A 15,311-nucleotide genomic window follows, 5' to 3' on the forward strand; every position below is an offset into this window, starting at 1 on the left:
TTCCCAAATTTGACTTAAATTCTGAATGGATCTGGAGCCCACAGATCGTATGTTGGGTTGGATTTAATACATATTGATTTGTCTGGTTTTTTAGGCTTCTGTTTGGAATATTTGTGTCCTCTTTGCCAGGTTGGCAATGTACACCGTTTTTGGACTCTGTATACAAAGTGTTTCCCAGATGTCCTGGATTTCACATAGTCCCTCTTTTCGTCTTCCATTTGGTTTGATATAGCCAAGACAGTCTGACCTCATGTTTGCTTATTATAGTGCAGTTCTTTCTTGTAACTTAAAAAAGTGTGGACACTTGTGGAAGGAAAACATCTGTACTTGTTATGAAAAATAGGAATACACTGTCCGGTTGGCTTCATACCTGTGCTCATGTGAATCAGAATGCTCACTGATGTCTGCCAATGTTTTACTAAAGGGACTAAAGGGACAAAATAGGATCTGCCATTTATCCATTAACTTCTTTTGGCCTTTTTTTTTTAAAGGAGAATTAAAGGGTGAAAGGGCAACACTCAGAGCACATAAAGAGCAGCTGGTGACCAGAAACATGAATGAATCACTAGGATGACTCTGCTTTCAGCCTTGGATGTGCCCAGAAGCCTAAAAAAAAGCCCCCAGAATTGGGAAAATAATTTAGTGATGCCCATGACTGCCTCTCTCCTGTGTTCTGTGAGGTTTGGTAAGGATTTTTAATCACGATTGGTGTGGTTTGGACACTGACTGTAGCAGTAAAATAGGTTTTTATCACACATGTTGTCATAAGGAGCTGTGTGCATTACTGAGGAACTCTCCTATGCTGTCTGCAAATGTACAGCTCGAATAAAGCACAACCCTGCTCTTGCTTCCAGTGCTGCATGAAACATGCTCACTGTGAAATGGAAGGACAGTAATGGTTCTGTCAGCAAATGCAAGTCAGCACTTCTATTTTATTTTTTTTTCTATCAAGGTTTATTTTAGTTTTCCCTTCTGCCTTGTCTTATTGCAAATCATAAAAACAGACTAAGGCTCAGGGGTTCCTTTGCAAAACCATTCCCTCATGCTTACAGCTGGAGTAATTTTCCAACATCGACATGAGCTCACAAAATGTTAGTCTGACTCTAAAGAAGATTTTCCAGAGCTGGCTGAAGGTTTTGGCTTAGTTATATAATCAACTATTCCAGAAACTTTTCTGGAGTGGATTCTGGATAACCTGGCACCATTTAGAGCATTAAGAAGTCATGCATAATTTGGCCTTTCAAAATATATAAGGCTTTTACATTTCTTCCCTCAGAAGTGATCTTTCTTTTTGTCAAATCTCAGCTGTTTTCAATTGCTTCATCCTATTTTGGTCACCTATTTTCCTTTTTTTTTTTTTTTTTTGTTCCTATGCAAAACTAAATGCCTTCTTTAAATCAACTTGAAGTAATCCGTTTTTCCATTCATCTATTTGCTCGTGCTGGTTTCTTTTCTGATTGGAATGCTACATGAATGTCATATACTGAAGGAGCAATATCATCTGTGCAGTCCTGAGTGAGGAGTATTTGGCTTCACTTCTGCAGATTAATAAGTGAAAAACATGAAGACAGCTGCCAGTTTCTGCATGTTTTCACTGCTTTACTTTCTGCAGCTCTGAGCAGAAGTGCTGAGGCCGCAGCAGCTCTGCACAGCATGATGCCCAGGTCCGTGGTCTGGTGAGTGTGCCAGTTCCTGACTTCTAGTTAAAGGCACAGGGTGAGGCATAGGAGCCTTGTAAAATGCATCCATGCAAGTTCTGCATCAAACGTGACTGACTATTGCCACTTCTTGGTTCTGCTAGCTCTGTAACACCCAAATGCAGTTTTGTTCTGCATTGATGTGTGGCTGACAAGCATGCCTGTTGCTCTTAAGTAACCTTGGTTTGTTGCCCTCAAATTAGAATGAAATTTCTCCAACCTTTGAGCTCTTGTACAATGGCCAAACACCCACCAGAATTCTGATCAATGATCATATGACACATGCATTTTTCTTACAATGGACAAACACAGAAGTTGAAATTATCCAGAATAAATAAATATGACACACAGTCAAGCATAGGAAAGGATTTGTTTTGATTTGCATTTCTTTTCTTTCTTTCTTTCTTTTTTTTTTTTTGGTGAGGAAAAGAATATGCTGGATAAGGATTTGACAAGGCGAAGGATCCAGGTTGTTGTGGCAATCATATCCCATGTATCTGGCAGCTGTAGCAGCAGCCAGTGTGAGCTGTGTTCCACAGAGAAGTGGGGTCAGGTCTGCATGTGGGCCCCAAGCACTAAACCTTACTGTCCAGAGTGGGATATGTAAAACTGCATTTCCCCAGGATCACTGCCAAATGACTAATCTTGGACACTTCCAGGCATTCCAGCATGTCTGGTTAGTGGTTACTCTAGCCATCCTATCATGTTTTTAGGAACCAAATGTTTTACATGCTAAAGCAAGGTGCATGTTATACAAGGAGTGTTTATAATGGATTGAGATAGAGTTGGTAGCCAACACGCAGTGGCTTTACATCAAAGATAACCAACTGAAGAGGGAACACTGTGCATGTGCTTGAAGTCAGAGACGTGGAGGAATCGAACCCCTTCCTACTGTTTATTTAGGAGCCATGGGCAGAGGGATGGATAGGAAGGAGGGATTTTTAAACTCTTAGTGAATTAATTTATTCACTGACTTCTGTTTTGATTTCCATGCAAGTGGCAACTACATGTTATGGTCAGAGCTGACCTAATGAGACGTGCTCTGAAGTAAGCACTGCTCAGACAAGCATCAAACTATTGCCAGTAAAAAAGTACTTGCACTTTTTGCAGAGACATCCTGAGCTCATAGACTGTTCTGTTCCATAGCCTCACCTGTTCACAAATGCCCTAGAACTACACTATCTGTGGTCATTCCTTCACTGCTTGCTTCCCAATGGACATCCTGATGTCATCTCACAAGATTTCCTTTTTTACTTAAGGTACAACTTATCTTTAATAGAACAGCCAGTAGTATGTCTGACCACTGCCCACCTACTGCCTGAAGCCTGAACCCTTCCCTGTAGCTGGTGTATCTGCCAGAGGGCATGGCTGGCTCTTGAGAATGCTCTTTAGGATTTCACTGTACTTTTTGCTTCAGTGATACACTACTGTGGTTTCCAAAGGTTAATTGTAAGTGCTCTACAGAAGAGATGTCCTGTCCAGATAGTGTGGTTTCCTTTTAATTGTGAATTTGGATCCAGCTTTGTTCTTCTTCTATGTGGTAATGGGCCAGAGGTGGCACCGTGCAGGCTGTGTTGATACGAGTTGAACCTCTTTACAAACTCTTTTGTTCCTCCTTTTTAATCCTGACTCCTTCCTTCCCTTACGTGGAAGCTTTGTATCTCGGCGTCAGGGCTGGATTGGGTTGCAGTACTCCCAGTCTGACGGAGGGTACAGGCAGGAGGATGAGCTGCGCCGGGCAGCGTGTGGCTGAAGGCCGCTCCCAGTCACAGCTGCTGTGCGCTGTGGTCTGTTGTGTTAGGCAACACTAAATCTTCTAAGAAACGTGTTAAACTTTGTGGTTACATGGATCTATTGTCTTTGCTGAGAATTTCAGTCAGTAACCTGTTATACCAGTGCAAGGAGCACTTTTCATGTTCCAACATGTTCCCCTAAAATACTGGGTGTTCAGACAGGGCAGGGCTGACAGCTCCCTGTCAGGGTCCCTTCACCCTGGCTAGCTAAGCTCGATTTTACACCCATGCAAATAAGCACTCAGGAAACACACCTTAAAGGAGGCCTAAATAGCTGGAACTGGGTAGGACCGGAGGGCTTCATGGCTATGGGTGCCACCCACCACCACCCCACAATGACTGAGAGCTGGGCTGCTCCCTGCAGCTCTGCTGGGCTCCAGGAAGGGGAAGCAGCACCCCAGCTGTCATTTGGCAGCAGAGAGCCATAAGCAGGCTCAGACAGCGCATGGCAGCACACTTTTGGGCCTTCTGCTCATCTTGCTAGTGTTCCTCTTTAAGGAACAACTGCAAATGCAGAAAATGCCAACAGATCCATGCTCAAACAAGAAGTCTTCAAAACCAGCAGAGTTGAGAAAATGGAAGATGAGAAGTGTTCCCTTGAACAACTGCAGGTATCAGGTGACCTGTTATTGCCCATGTACAAGTCAGATGCTGAGGGAGCCCCCTGCACTTATCTGCCCAGTGCACCAGCTTCCTGCAGGAGCTCCCATCTGTAACAAAGCCAGGAGACTTTCCTTTCCAGGGGTAAACCTGCTACGCTAAATGCCATCTCGCTTCATTGAACCCGATGAAAATTTTCATTATATATTGAACATCAGAGAAGTACAATCTTAAATAAATATCAGCAAGTTGTGTTTCAAAGCCTCCTAGATGAGCGCTGGACAGTTTGAGCTTGTGGTTGACACTGAGCAATTTCTTGCTGGTCTTGATCGAGGTGTGCTAAGTCAAGGAGAGGCAGGGCTACGCTGTGGGTTATGCCAAAAGTACTTTAAGAATATAGATTTTTACTTGACTATATTAACTATTTTAAACATGCAATTGCCCAGAAAACTGAAATTTCAAAAGAGGGATTCTGTTGTGAAGGAAGTCAGATTACAGCCTTTCTTCCAGGCTATGGCAAATGCTGGTTTGGTCGTTTGGGGCAAGTCACTCAATTTGTGTTTTCCCTTCTGTAAGGAATTAGAGTCATGGATCAGCCACCATTTCTGATGTATTCGAGTTCGCCTGTGATACAGCTGTAGAACTTTAGATAAACGAGAGTTTATTTTCATTTGCAGCTCAAGAGAGAAAAGAAAGCAATACAGCAGTGCTTTTAGAAGAAATCCAAGGTTTCTGTAATCTCTTCTGAGGCTCTTTTTTCACTGAAGCGGTTAATACAGCTTGGATGTAGTGTATTCTAATGTGCATAATTGAGTTGAGCACTTTAAATTCTTTTAGTTATATGGCTCCTGTCTGTCTGTTTTTGTTTTACTTTTTTTTTTTTTTTCCATTGCTGAGCTCCATAATTGTTCCTTTTAGCCACAGTCACCTCAGGTCAGGCTGTACCTTGCGAGGGAGCCGAACTGCAAACAAGGCTAGCTAAATCCCGTTCCTGTTGTTAATCCTCCCAGTTCTGGGCCTAGCACTTGGCAGAGCAACAAAAGCAAACTTTTTATCATAAGTTCACATTCTCCTCAAGTGGAGGATGAGTTGGGTAATTCCAGCCTTCTCTAAGAAGGGTGTAAAGTGGCAGCCAGCTCATGTTTCCATAATGCAGGGGCCACAGAGTACCTAATTTAAAGACCACCGGGGTGAATTTAGCGGATGACATTGTTGTCATCCGCTATGACATGTCCCAAAATGTATGTAAAAGGTAAATGTGGTGATGTCTTTTATACTGACAAGAAAATGGTGAAAGCGTGTGTAGTTTGTAGTCTGGTAGAACACTGGCCTGGGTCTTCAGGTTTTGTCTGAAGCTTGCAGTGCTATCAAGGATTTTTATTCCTGCCTCAGTCTCTGTCTGGCAAGGTCTGCGTGTAATTTGCTTTCTCTTCCTCTTGTAATTTTTTACAATCTTCATCTCTGCTTCAGTTCTTTGCACGTTATGTTCATTGCGTGGGAGCAAGCAGAGCAAATTGAGAAAATCCAGCTGGGAAGCAGGGGAAGGCTGATGTGCTTTGTGCCCAGAGCCTCGGGGCAGCCTGGGGGAGCCCAGGCGTGGCCAGCACTACCCTGTGTGGGCACAGGGACCCAACACAAAGCACTGTGCTGGGATCAATGTGGGCTACTCAGTCACCTGCCTCAGATGGGAAAGTGTGCTTATTAATGTTCCAGTATTACCAATAGGCTACTATATTGAAATAATAAAAATTGTTGTTTTGTGGGGAAATGGTGAGAAAAGTTGGAGGGGAAAGAAAAGGATAAAACCTTTTCTTTCTAAAAAAGTAGAAACCCTAAAAAGAGAGAAAAACAGTAACCCTCATCGTTTGGGGAATTATATATTCCTCATCTAGGTCAGTATTTAGTTCCTGAGTTTGAAGCCAAGGAGGCCCTTGAAGGGCAAGGAGGAGCTTTGGATGCAGGAAAAGGGTGCACAGTAAGAGTCACCTGCTGGGAGCAAAGCATCCCCCTCTGCTGCTCCAGCCACCACCGTATCCCTGTCCCAAGCAGCTTCCCCACAAGGGAAAGGGTCTGGGGGTGATTACATAGGGCAACTTTCAACTTTTCAGTCTGTTTTTCTTCAATATTCTGACACTGTGAAAACCCTAATGCAAATACCTCTGAAAGTGGAGCAGATTTCAGAGACTTCTCTTCTTCTAATGAAGATCTTTAGAACTAGTGGGAAGGTTTTAGAAGTGTGGCTAATGCTGTGTTGAGTGTTGCAGCATTGTGTTAATGTACAAGTAACTGAAGCTAAAGCCATTGAGCAAAAGTGAGGGTGGCTGATGGAATGGGGTTGTCTTTACTAATGAAAACACAGAACTTCAATGAACAGCCAAAGAAGGGAAAGCAAGTCTGGTTTAAAATCATCTGTTTGCCAAAGTGCCACGTCACTGATGTGAAGGTGACCTGTAAGTGAGATTCTGGGTACTAAAACAACTTCATCTCCAACAGGAAGTCAGCAGGTATGCAAATTCTCCCTTGTACCCCAGAATCACCTTCTGGTGGGGCTGTATTTGTGTCTCCCACACCTTAAGGAACAGCCAGTGTGGCTTGCCAGCAAAGAAAAAATAAACAGTGTGTTTTAGAAAGCAAATGCAAACAAGGGATCTGCTCCCACTTATCTAAACCTGTGTGTCAGTGATTTTTATCTGAGCGTCTAATGTTGCAGGTAATTTGTGTAGAGATGCCTATCCCTAAATAGAGCTATAGGTTAGTACATTTTTTTTCTATTCTTAAAAGTGCAACAACTTGCACTACCAGTTGGGAGAAGTTTGCATTTTTCTGGTTTGTTTTGTAAAAACAGCATCCCCATGAAAGAAATTGATGTATGATACTTAACATATACACCTACATTCTCCTATGACAACACTTCAAAATATTCCCTGTATACCTTTTCCTGTTATTTAGCTTATGATATTAATAAAACTTGAATGGAAATGCTATGAGGAATGGAATTTGCCATATTCCTTTTTCTAATTTAATTTATTTTTCTTTTTGATCATCTGTTACATAATCAGAGAAATACCTCCCAGCTGGAAGCACAGCTTCAGCTGTGAGATGCCTCCAGCTGTTTTTGGTAAATGAGCAAGTGGTTTAAAAAAATCAAAAGAGAAACATAGCTTAGAAACTGAGGGTTTGGTCCTGTGTTTTCTCTCTGCTGCTGGTTCAAGGTAGGAGCAAAATAGGGACAGAGCTCCTGCCTAGGTACTGAATATACTTTGAGTGGCTTTAATAGGTCTCTCATGTCTCTCCTGGTGGCATTTGGAGGAGAGGTGAATGATGCCTTGCTTGCTCAGTGGCAGGAATGAGTTAGGGCTTATCTGCTGCAGAAGTGATGAGGTTTTAGGGGGATACCTGCAAGTGAAGGCGAGTGTTTCCTGGTATCCCTCTGCCAGAGGTTCCTAGAAATCATCCCTAAGTAAGGGAGAGGGTGACGAGTTGCATAGGTTTGCCCCCAAGACTGTGTGCATGCTCACCTACTGTGGATAAGCTGCACTGCTAACTCATGTAATATTTTTCTTGAATGGCTGCATTTCTCTGGAAAATAGACTTTGCTGGCATTTGCTGTTCTTGCTGAAATCAAGTATGGCTGTGCTTGAAAAAGGTTTTGTAGTGAGATTATTTTCGGTGTTTTAGTAAACAACTTGTGTAGTAGGCGTGCCTTTGCTTTACCCCTCTCTCATAAGGCCAGATAACTGTTCCTGTGTCACTCTGTGAAATGGACAGTTACTAACTTTGTTTTTATAGGGTAGCTGTTTTAGATCAGGCTCAGAGCTCTCTTATTTTTTTTATAAGACCTTGTTGTTTCTTTTAGTGCCTTTCAAAAGGAAGATGTGATTTGTAGGCGTTTATACTGGCTGGGCGAGAGGGAAGCTGCCTGTGTACTCGCTCAAATCACTTTGATGCTTGTCTAATGAACTTTGAAGTGCACAGAGATGTGCAAATCTTCCTTTTTTTTTTTTTTTTTTTTTTTTTTTGTCCAGGGTGCTATACTTGTGGTAATGATTGGTTCATTTCAATTCTTTGTAAAGCTGATATGCCCACTAGTTTCCTCTGAAACCAGAAGTGTAAAGGAGCTCAGGGCTGGGGAAAGGCTTGGTTAGCACTTGGGGTGAGAGATGAGGAGATATGTGGCCGAGGTGTGAGCATTTTTCCTACACGTGAATAGGGAGTAGAGAACCATGCCTTGGAGGCATACTGGGAGAGAGAAGTACCGCTGAGAGGGGAGATTAAAGGCCTGTGGACTGAGCATGAGGAAACTACTCGCATGGATAGTGAGTATATGCTAAGGAGAGATTGCCAAGGTGAATAGAAACCATGAGATGTGCCTTCCTCGTCAGCAGCAAGTCTGTCAGATGCGGCCTCCCCAGCAATCTGGAATCCTCTCATGAGGTTAAAGGACACGTCTTAACACCATTCTTCCTCTCTGCTTTCAATCCATTTTGGTGAAATTTTTTTATAGTGCTCACGATTGTGACTGTGTTCCAGAGCCTGCTGCGCACTGCAGCACCCAGCTGTGCAGCTCTGACCGTAACTCATGCAAACTGCCAAAGGCTGCTCTGCTTCATGTGACAGATCCTTCTGTGGCAGCGGCACTGCAGCCAGCCGTGGGGGAAGTCTGGGGAGGGATGGTGCCCGTGTGGTAAGATTTGTTTGTCAGGGCTGTGGTGAGTGAACCTGCAAGGGCTGCCTTCTCTTCTTCAAAAGCTCAGAAGATTTATCTCCCCCACACATCCTGAGCTAGTTGGGTTTCTCTTTGCTTTTTCATTTTTAATAGCTATCCCCAGAAACTTGCGCTGTCTGGTTTCTCCACCTGCTCTCAGTGTGGTTTCGCCTTATCTCTCTTCTAAGTTGTCATCTCCTCTTGCAGTTCTTGTGGTGTTGCTCTTCCCGCTGCTCTGCCGCATGTGCAGACAGCTGTAAAACGGAGTTTACGAGGCTCATGATCCACGAGTGCTGTGCCATGGCACCACAGAGGTCAGGTTCTTGTGCATTCCTCCTTACAGCTGTCTGCACGCAGAGCTGCATGCAGAAAAGTGGCACGGAGTGTAACATCCCTGATGAGAGCTTAGAAAAACACAGATACAGTCGGAAAAATTGTATGAATCATGAATGAAACTACTCACAGAGACTGATTGCAGTGTAGGAACTGGATGTCAGACATTCCTGGAAGAAGGAGGGTACATTTGACGAGAATAATAAATTGCACAACCATCTGAGTTATCTATTTGATGGTACGGTATGTTTCTTGTAGTTAACTGAGGGTTCAGCTTCTTGCAAGTAATTATACAGCCTTGCTCCACAGAAAGACCTAGCATCAGGGCAGATGGACTGTGCAGATAGATAGGGCTGAGCGTGTTTAAAGGCACTGGTTTGGCCCAAGGAAAGGAAATGTACTTGAGAACGCAGCTAACAATTGTTAAATATTCAGATTAGATCCAGTCCTCTGTCCTATATTCAGACATGTTTGTAGAATGAATTTTTCAGATGTTTGAGTGATCTAGGAACATGTCACTGCCAGTAAGTGTGATTTCTGTTTTTAATGTTTATTTTTTTGGTTGTGAATGTGTAATAAATTACTGCTTAGCATAACCATGGGTAATGGATCTGTTCCTTAAATAATAAATTCAGCAATCAAAGAAAGCCATCTATTTTGCAGGTGTACAGCCTGTCTTAGAGTGATTTTTTTTTTTTAAGAGTTTTTCAGGTCCCACTGCTGCCACAATGCAGGGATATGTTTCTACCTCTGTGTTTTGTTGTTCTCTCTGCCACTCACACCCCTTGTGTCTCTGGGAAGGATGCTGGCCCAGCAAAGGGGGGGTGGGAGGGGTGGTTACTGATCCTTAACACTCTTAGTTAACGAGGAGCAAGTAAGAAAGGAGCTGCTGGGTAGGAAGGAACTCCTGACCTGGGATCCAGGCTCTTGATTTCTGCTGCAGAGGGGATGGGATGGGGGGGAGGCAGAAAGGCTTCTGTCTGGCTTTTCGCTTTGAAAGCCTTTCTTGAGCATCTCTTCCTGCAGGAGCCTGAGGCTGGTTAGCTGCTGAAATAGGCTTGCTGATGCTAACGGCTGGTCCTTGTGGCTTTGATGACCAAAAAAAAAAAATCTGGTCCACTGCTGGAGGAACCAGGTGTAGCAGAAATGCTAAGTCACTGCCTGAAGCAGTGATTGGGCACCTGGTGGGAGGGCAGGGCCAACCCATGGGAGCTCAGGTGCATGTAATGCATCTGAGTGACTGGAAGGGGTGGAGCCAGGGTCCACCCCTTCCTAGACCTCATTTAGGGGAAGGCAGTGGAGGCAGGGGGATCTCACTGGAAGTCCCTGCTTACTTTGAGGTCTTCTAAGGGTAAGCAGATTTGTTTTTCATTTGTTTCTGTGTCCCTGGCTGCTGTATTTGGGCTTATCCTTGCTTGCTGTAGCCTAGGACTTTGCTACTCCTCTATCATTGCTGTGTTTTTTTAATCACATTACAGCATTACGCTGTGTTACTTGTTTCTTTTCTTGATTTACTGCCACTTGCTGGATCCAGGCAGGAAACAATGCGTTACGGTGTTTTATGGCATCAGGACCCCCCCCAGTTCACAAATTGGAAGAGTTCTGAGGCTGGGGTCACTGCTGGGCTGGGCCAGAGGCTGGCTGACTCTGGGAAAGCAGAGGGATAACAGGCAGCCAGGCCTGTTGAACAGAAGAACTAGGGGGCAATTTTCTAGGAGTAAGACCAGTTCTCATCCTTAGCTCAGTAAATCATAACCTGCAAGAGATGTGTGTTAAACAAATGAGAATTAACTTAAAAATACTGAAGAGAAAAGGCAAAATTCTCCAAGAAGAGAACAGCTACTTCTCTATGGTCACAGCTGGCAGAGCGTGGTGCTGTGTATCCAGATAGGTAATCCCACTTGTGAGACACAGGATAATTATAGGGGAGTGGGTGGGTACAGCAGTGCTTTGTTCTTCCCTTCCCCACAGATTTTTGGCTGACAAGGCACTGCCAGGCAGTGGGAGCTGTTGGAGGCCACCTTAGCAGCAGCAGCAGCTGGTGGAGCAGCTCTCTGCCACTGAGCTCTGGGGCTGGCACTGTGGCCACAGCTGCGTGCTGCGGTGGGGCACCCTGAATCCCGCAGGGCTGTGCTGACTGGGCTGAGGAACCAGAAAGAGAAGGTTTAGATGGTGAAGACTGAGACACCTGGGAGGAGAGGATTGGGTGGGAGAGGAAAACTGAGGCTTTTGGGCCTTATCAGTTCAAGGATCTATATACCTGCAGTACCTATGGAAATCAGCGGTGCTGTGGCATCAACCTCAGCTGCACCCAGATCCATGTTCTTCCCTGGGGGCAGAGGAGATTCAGAGAGATTGTGCTCTCACCTTTTTCCCTGCATGTGTCCTGCTCCACTGAAACTGGGCTACAAATAAGCCTGCTGAGAGTCAGCAGCAATGGAAGCCCTATGCCCTCTTTTTAAGATGCTGCTCTTAAGTGATTTGAAGACAGCTTTCAAAAGACAACATAAAGATACAGTACTGGAGGAGACTTGAGAAGTGTTGGGCGGACAGTTTTGAAAATAAAAGGTGGGAGCTTCTGTGATAAGGGCTTGATTAAGCTTTTGGGAAATAAAAGGGAAAATTGCATTGGGGCAGAGTAGAGGACTTTGATCTGATGGGGAGAAATGGCAAGAGAAAGTGGATGAAGAAAGCGTACCTAAGGAAGGAAAAGTATTTAGAAAAAAGGTAGGAAAAAGAGAGACTATGAAAAAGGAAGGAAGACAAATCAAGACCAAGAATTGTGAGATTCAAGACGAGATTGTGAGGGCCACGGATTGGTAATGATGATAGAAAAGGGGGTACGTTTTCCTCCCTGGTACACAGTCTGTCCTACTGATCCCTGAGCAGTGGTGAGCGGGATGTGGAAATAATAGCTGCAACAGCAGACAAAGTTGTGTGAAAGGACAGCAGATGAAGTTTGTAGATGCTTTGTGTATGTGAGCGTTAGATTCAAATGTCTTTAGTGCTAGAGTTTAAAAAGTTGCTGATGTAGACTTTCCTGAGGACTCTGATTTCCAAATGGTACAGACAATTGTCTCTATTCTGCAATCTTTGTTTTGCAACAACGCTGGGGCACCAGGGAAGTGGTGAGGGAAACAAACCCATCGTATGCGTTTCTGTATTTGCTAGGAGCTGAGAATGATCTAGCTCAGGATGAACTTTATACTTGCCTCCTGTCTCCTGAAAATGCCGAGCTCTGGGATGTTTGTTCCTTATGCACAAGCAAGCTCAAAATACCCTGCCTTGCTCAAGGGATGTAATGCTACCCGTGGCTAAGGCAGAACATGGGCCCTGCTTTCTCTTCTAGAATGTCTTGGGATGAAGAGATGAGCTCTGCTGCAGTTTGCATGTTGGTATTTAGTGTAGAGTCCACTCAGCTGTTTGTGTCCTGGCCACAGTTTCTCCTTATCCTCCTTTGCTGGCCTAGGGACAGGCAGGATTGCCTCATTTTGAGAAAGCCTGAAGACACAGTTGGAGCATATATCTGACTTGGGGGGAGAAGCAGTTAAAACAACACAGAGCAATCTTGTATCGAGATTGAGCACAAGGGAACATAGACTTGCTTGCTCTACCACCACAAATGATATTTTTTGCTTTTGTTTTCCAAAGCACACTGTACTTGTTGTCCATGCAGGTGTTACTCCGTTGTTTCTTCTGCACAATTTTACCTGCCAGGGTCTTTGGCACTGAATTATTTTCAGCACTGCGTTTTGGTGTACCAGACCTGTTCTCTGGGCCACCACATGTGTTTTTGTGTAGCTGGACAGCAGTGAATTGCTATAGTGCTTGTGCACAAGCTCTTGCAAATGTGTAACTTGAAATGGTCAAGGACTATGTGAAATGGATGCCTGCTGCTAACACATCAAGGGAAAGTGCTTTTGTTTAGAGACGTTAGCGGGGTTAGTGGGGTGCAGTGTCTCTCCCAGGTCTGGAAGGCAGTGTGGTGTTCAGTCTTCTGTCAAGAAATGCAAGATCCAGTCTAATTTGTCTTTAAGATGTACGAGGAAGTGGCTGAATACTCTAATTTTCAATCCCTTTTGAATTTTAAGCTTCTGTATTTGCTTTCCAAATACTTTGATCTTCCCCAGCTCCCACTTGTCCAGACCGAGCTGATAACAATCATTGCAAGCTCTTTCCTAGCCTTCATTCTTATTCTGCAATCTAGAATGAAATTCAACCGTATTCTCCATAAATAACCTTTCCATCCCCCAGCTGTCTCCTAGAGCTGGTTTTCTTCCGACCTCTCACTCACTCTCAACTGACCTTGCACTTCCCCCCATGGCCCTAATCTGCCGGTGTCTGCACTCCTGTTTTTCCTCCACTCTTTTACACTATTTAATTTTCCGAATAATTGGGCCCACCGTTTCCTGAGCTGCCCTTCAGCAAATAAGCCTGAGCCAGGCCCTGCTTCTGCAAGCAGAACTCCTGTAGTATGGGGAAAAATGGCCGCTGCTGCTGGCGATGGTTTGGATATTTCCATCTCTTCTGTCTGATTCGAAGCTATGGGTAAATCTGTACTTTCAACAGTATTTTTCTACTGGCAATAAAAAAAAAATAGTAGCCATGCCCTCAAATGTAAGAGAAAATAGCTAATGCTTGTAGCAGTTCAAATGCCATATTTTAGCTGGATTTTCATCAGTGTAGCAACAACAGGAGGGATTTCTCAATGGCGTAATGACTGTTAAGGGCTCATGCAGGCATTCTGTGCTCATCTCATCCTCCCATCCGCAGCAGTGTGAATTCTTCTTCGACAAACTTGCAAATGCATATTTGTTGTTTGAAGTTAGGCTCTGGATGGGCGCAGTCAGCAATAACCTGCCTATGGTTAGTGCAGGAAAACTGAAAGAGAACGGAGAGATTGTGAGCACTGTATCTGCATGGGCACTTTGTGTAGCTGTGCTGCTGTTATGGGGTGTCGAACAAAGAGGTTTCCCCCCCCCCCAGTATTTGTTTGTCATTTGGATAAACTGAGCAGTGGTTGAATGTGAAATGCAGATCTCATCTCGGTGTAGCTGCAAATCAAACCTATTTGTTTCACAAGGAGAAGGCTTAACTGTAGGTGTCAGCACTGCGAGCCGAATGCGGAGCGCTGAAAATGAAGTCTTGCTGTCTGTGGCTCCCTCGGTGCCACCAGGAATAAAGCGCAGCGTAGTTTTGCAGACAGATCCATTAAGGCTGAAGAAGACGGGAGCCCACGCTCGTGGCTGATGACACAGATAGCAGCTGCGGTGTTCTTTTCTTATGCAGCTTCTTTCCAGCCGCTCTGAAGTGCGTTCTTATCAATGGGATCTCGTAATGAGAAATTTAACGTAAGGAAGGAGAGAGATTCCTCTCCAAACAACGCCCGCTGCTCAAAGCGCGTCCGTTAAGCCTTTCCCTTCATCTATTATTGAGTGCTTATCTGAAGTGAGCATCCCAAGCGAGAGCGCCGGCAGCCGCAGCCGTTCCTGGTTCTGACAGGCAGAGTTAATGGGGCGTATGGAGTTTGTGAGGCGGCACAGTGGCGGGGAGCGAGGAAGGCAGGGCTCCGTTTCCCAGCCTTTATCCCCACCCGTTACTGCCCAAACAAAAGCGTTTCGGCGGTGCTGTGGTTGTGCCGAGCCGCAGCGCTCCTTGGCGGTGCTGCCCGGCCCCGTGAGGCGCTCCGTCTGCACGGAGCAGCGCTGTGTGAATGAGGAGCTGCTTTCTGACGCGTCGCTTCTCTGCCTTTGCCCGACGGCGACCCGGTGCCGCGTCTCAGAGACGCAAAACTGAGGAACGGGCGGCGGAAGGAGCCTATGGAGCTCCCGCGGTCCGACCCCCTACGTTTTCTCTCCTCAGACCCCGGAGCTCCGCAGTGCGCCTTTCCCCACCCCTCGGCGGGGCCGTCACGCGCCCACCGGCCGCAGCTCAGCGCGCCAGGCGCACGCGGCGGTTTAAAGTTCGCTCCCGCGGGCGGGGCCGCGGCGCGGCGCGCCATTGGCGGGGCGCGGCTCATTTGCATTGACGCCAGCGCGGGCCGGAGGTCAGCGCCGGCGGCTGCTTTTATTGGCTCCGCCGCGCCGCTGTCAAGCGCGGGGGCAGCGCGGGCGGGGTGGGGGGGAGCGAGAGGGGTGGGGAGGGGACGGGCGGCTTTGGGCGGGCGGGGGGGGGGGGAGCGCC

The 15,311-nt window shown here is 45.6% G+C and overlaps 1 protein-coding gene across 1 annotated transcript in view; it reads left to right on the forward strand.

Annotated features, from left to right (window-relative positions):
* PDE8A (phosphodiesterase 8A) overlaps window positions 1-15,311 on the forward strand; it is a 141,503-nt gene that overhangs the window by 8,861 nt on the left and 117,331 nt on the right. The gene's annotated exons all lie outside the window — the stretch shown is intronic.

The sequence above is a fragment of the Gallus gallus genome, chromosome 10, assembly GCF_016699485.2.
Source record: "Gallus gallus isolate bGalGal1 chromosome 10, bGalGal1.mat.broiler.GRCg7b, whole genome shotgun sequence".
Lineage (NCBI taxonomy): Eukaryota > Metazoa > Chordata > Aves > Galliformes > Phasianidae > Gallus > Gallus gallus.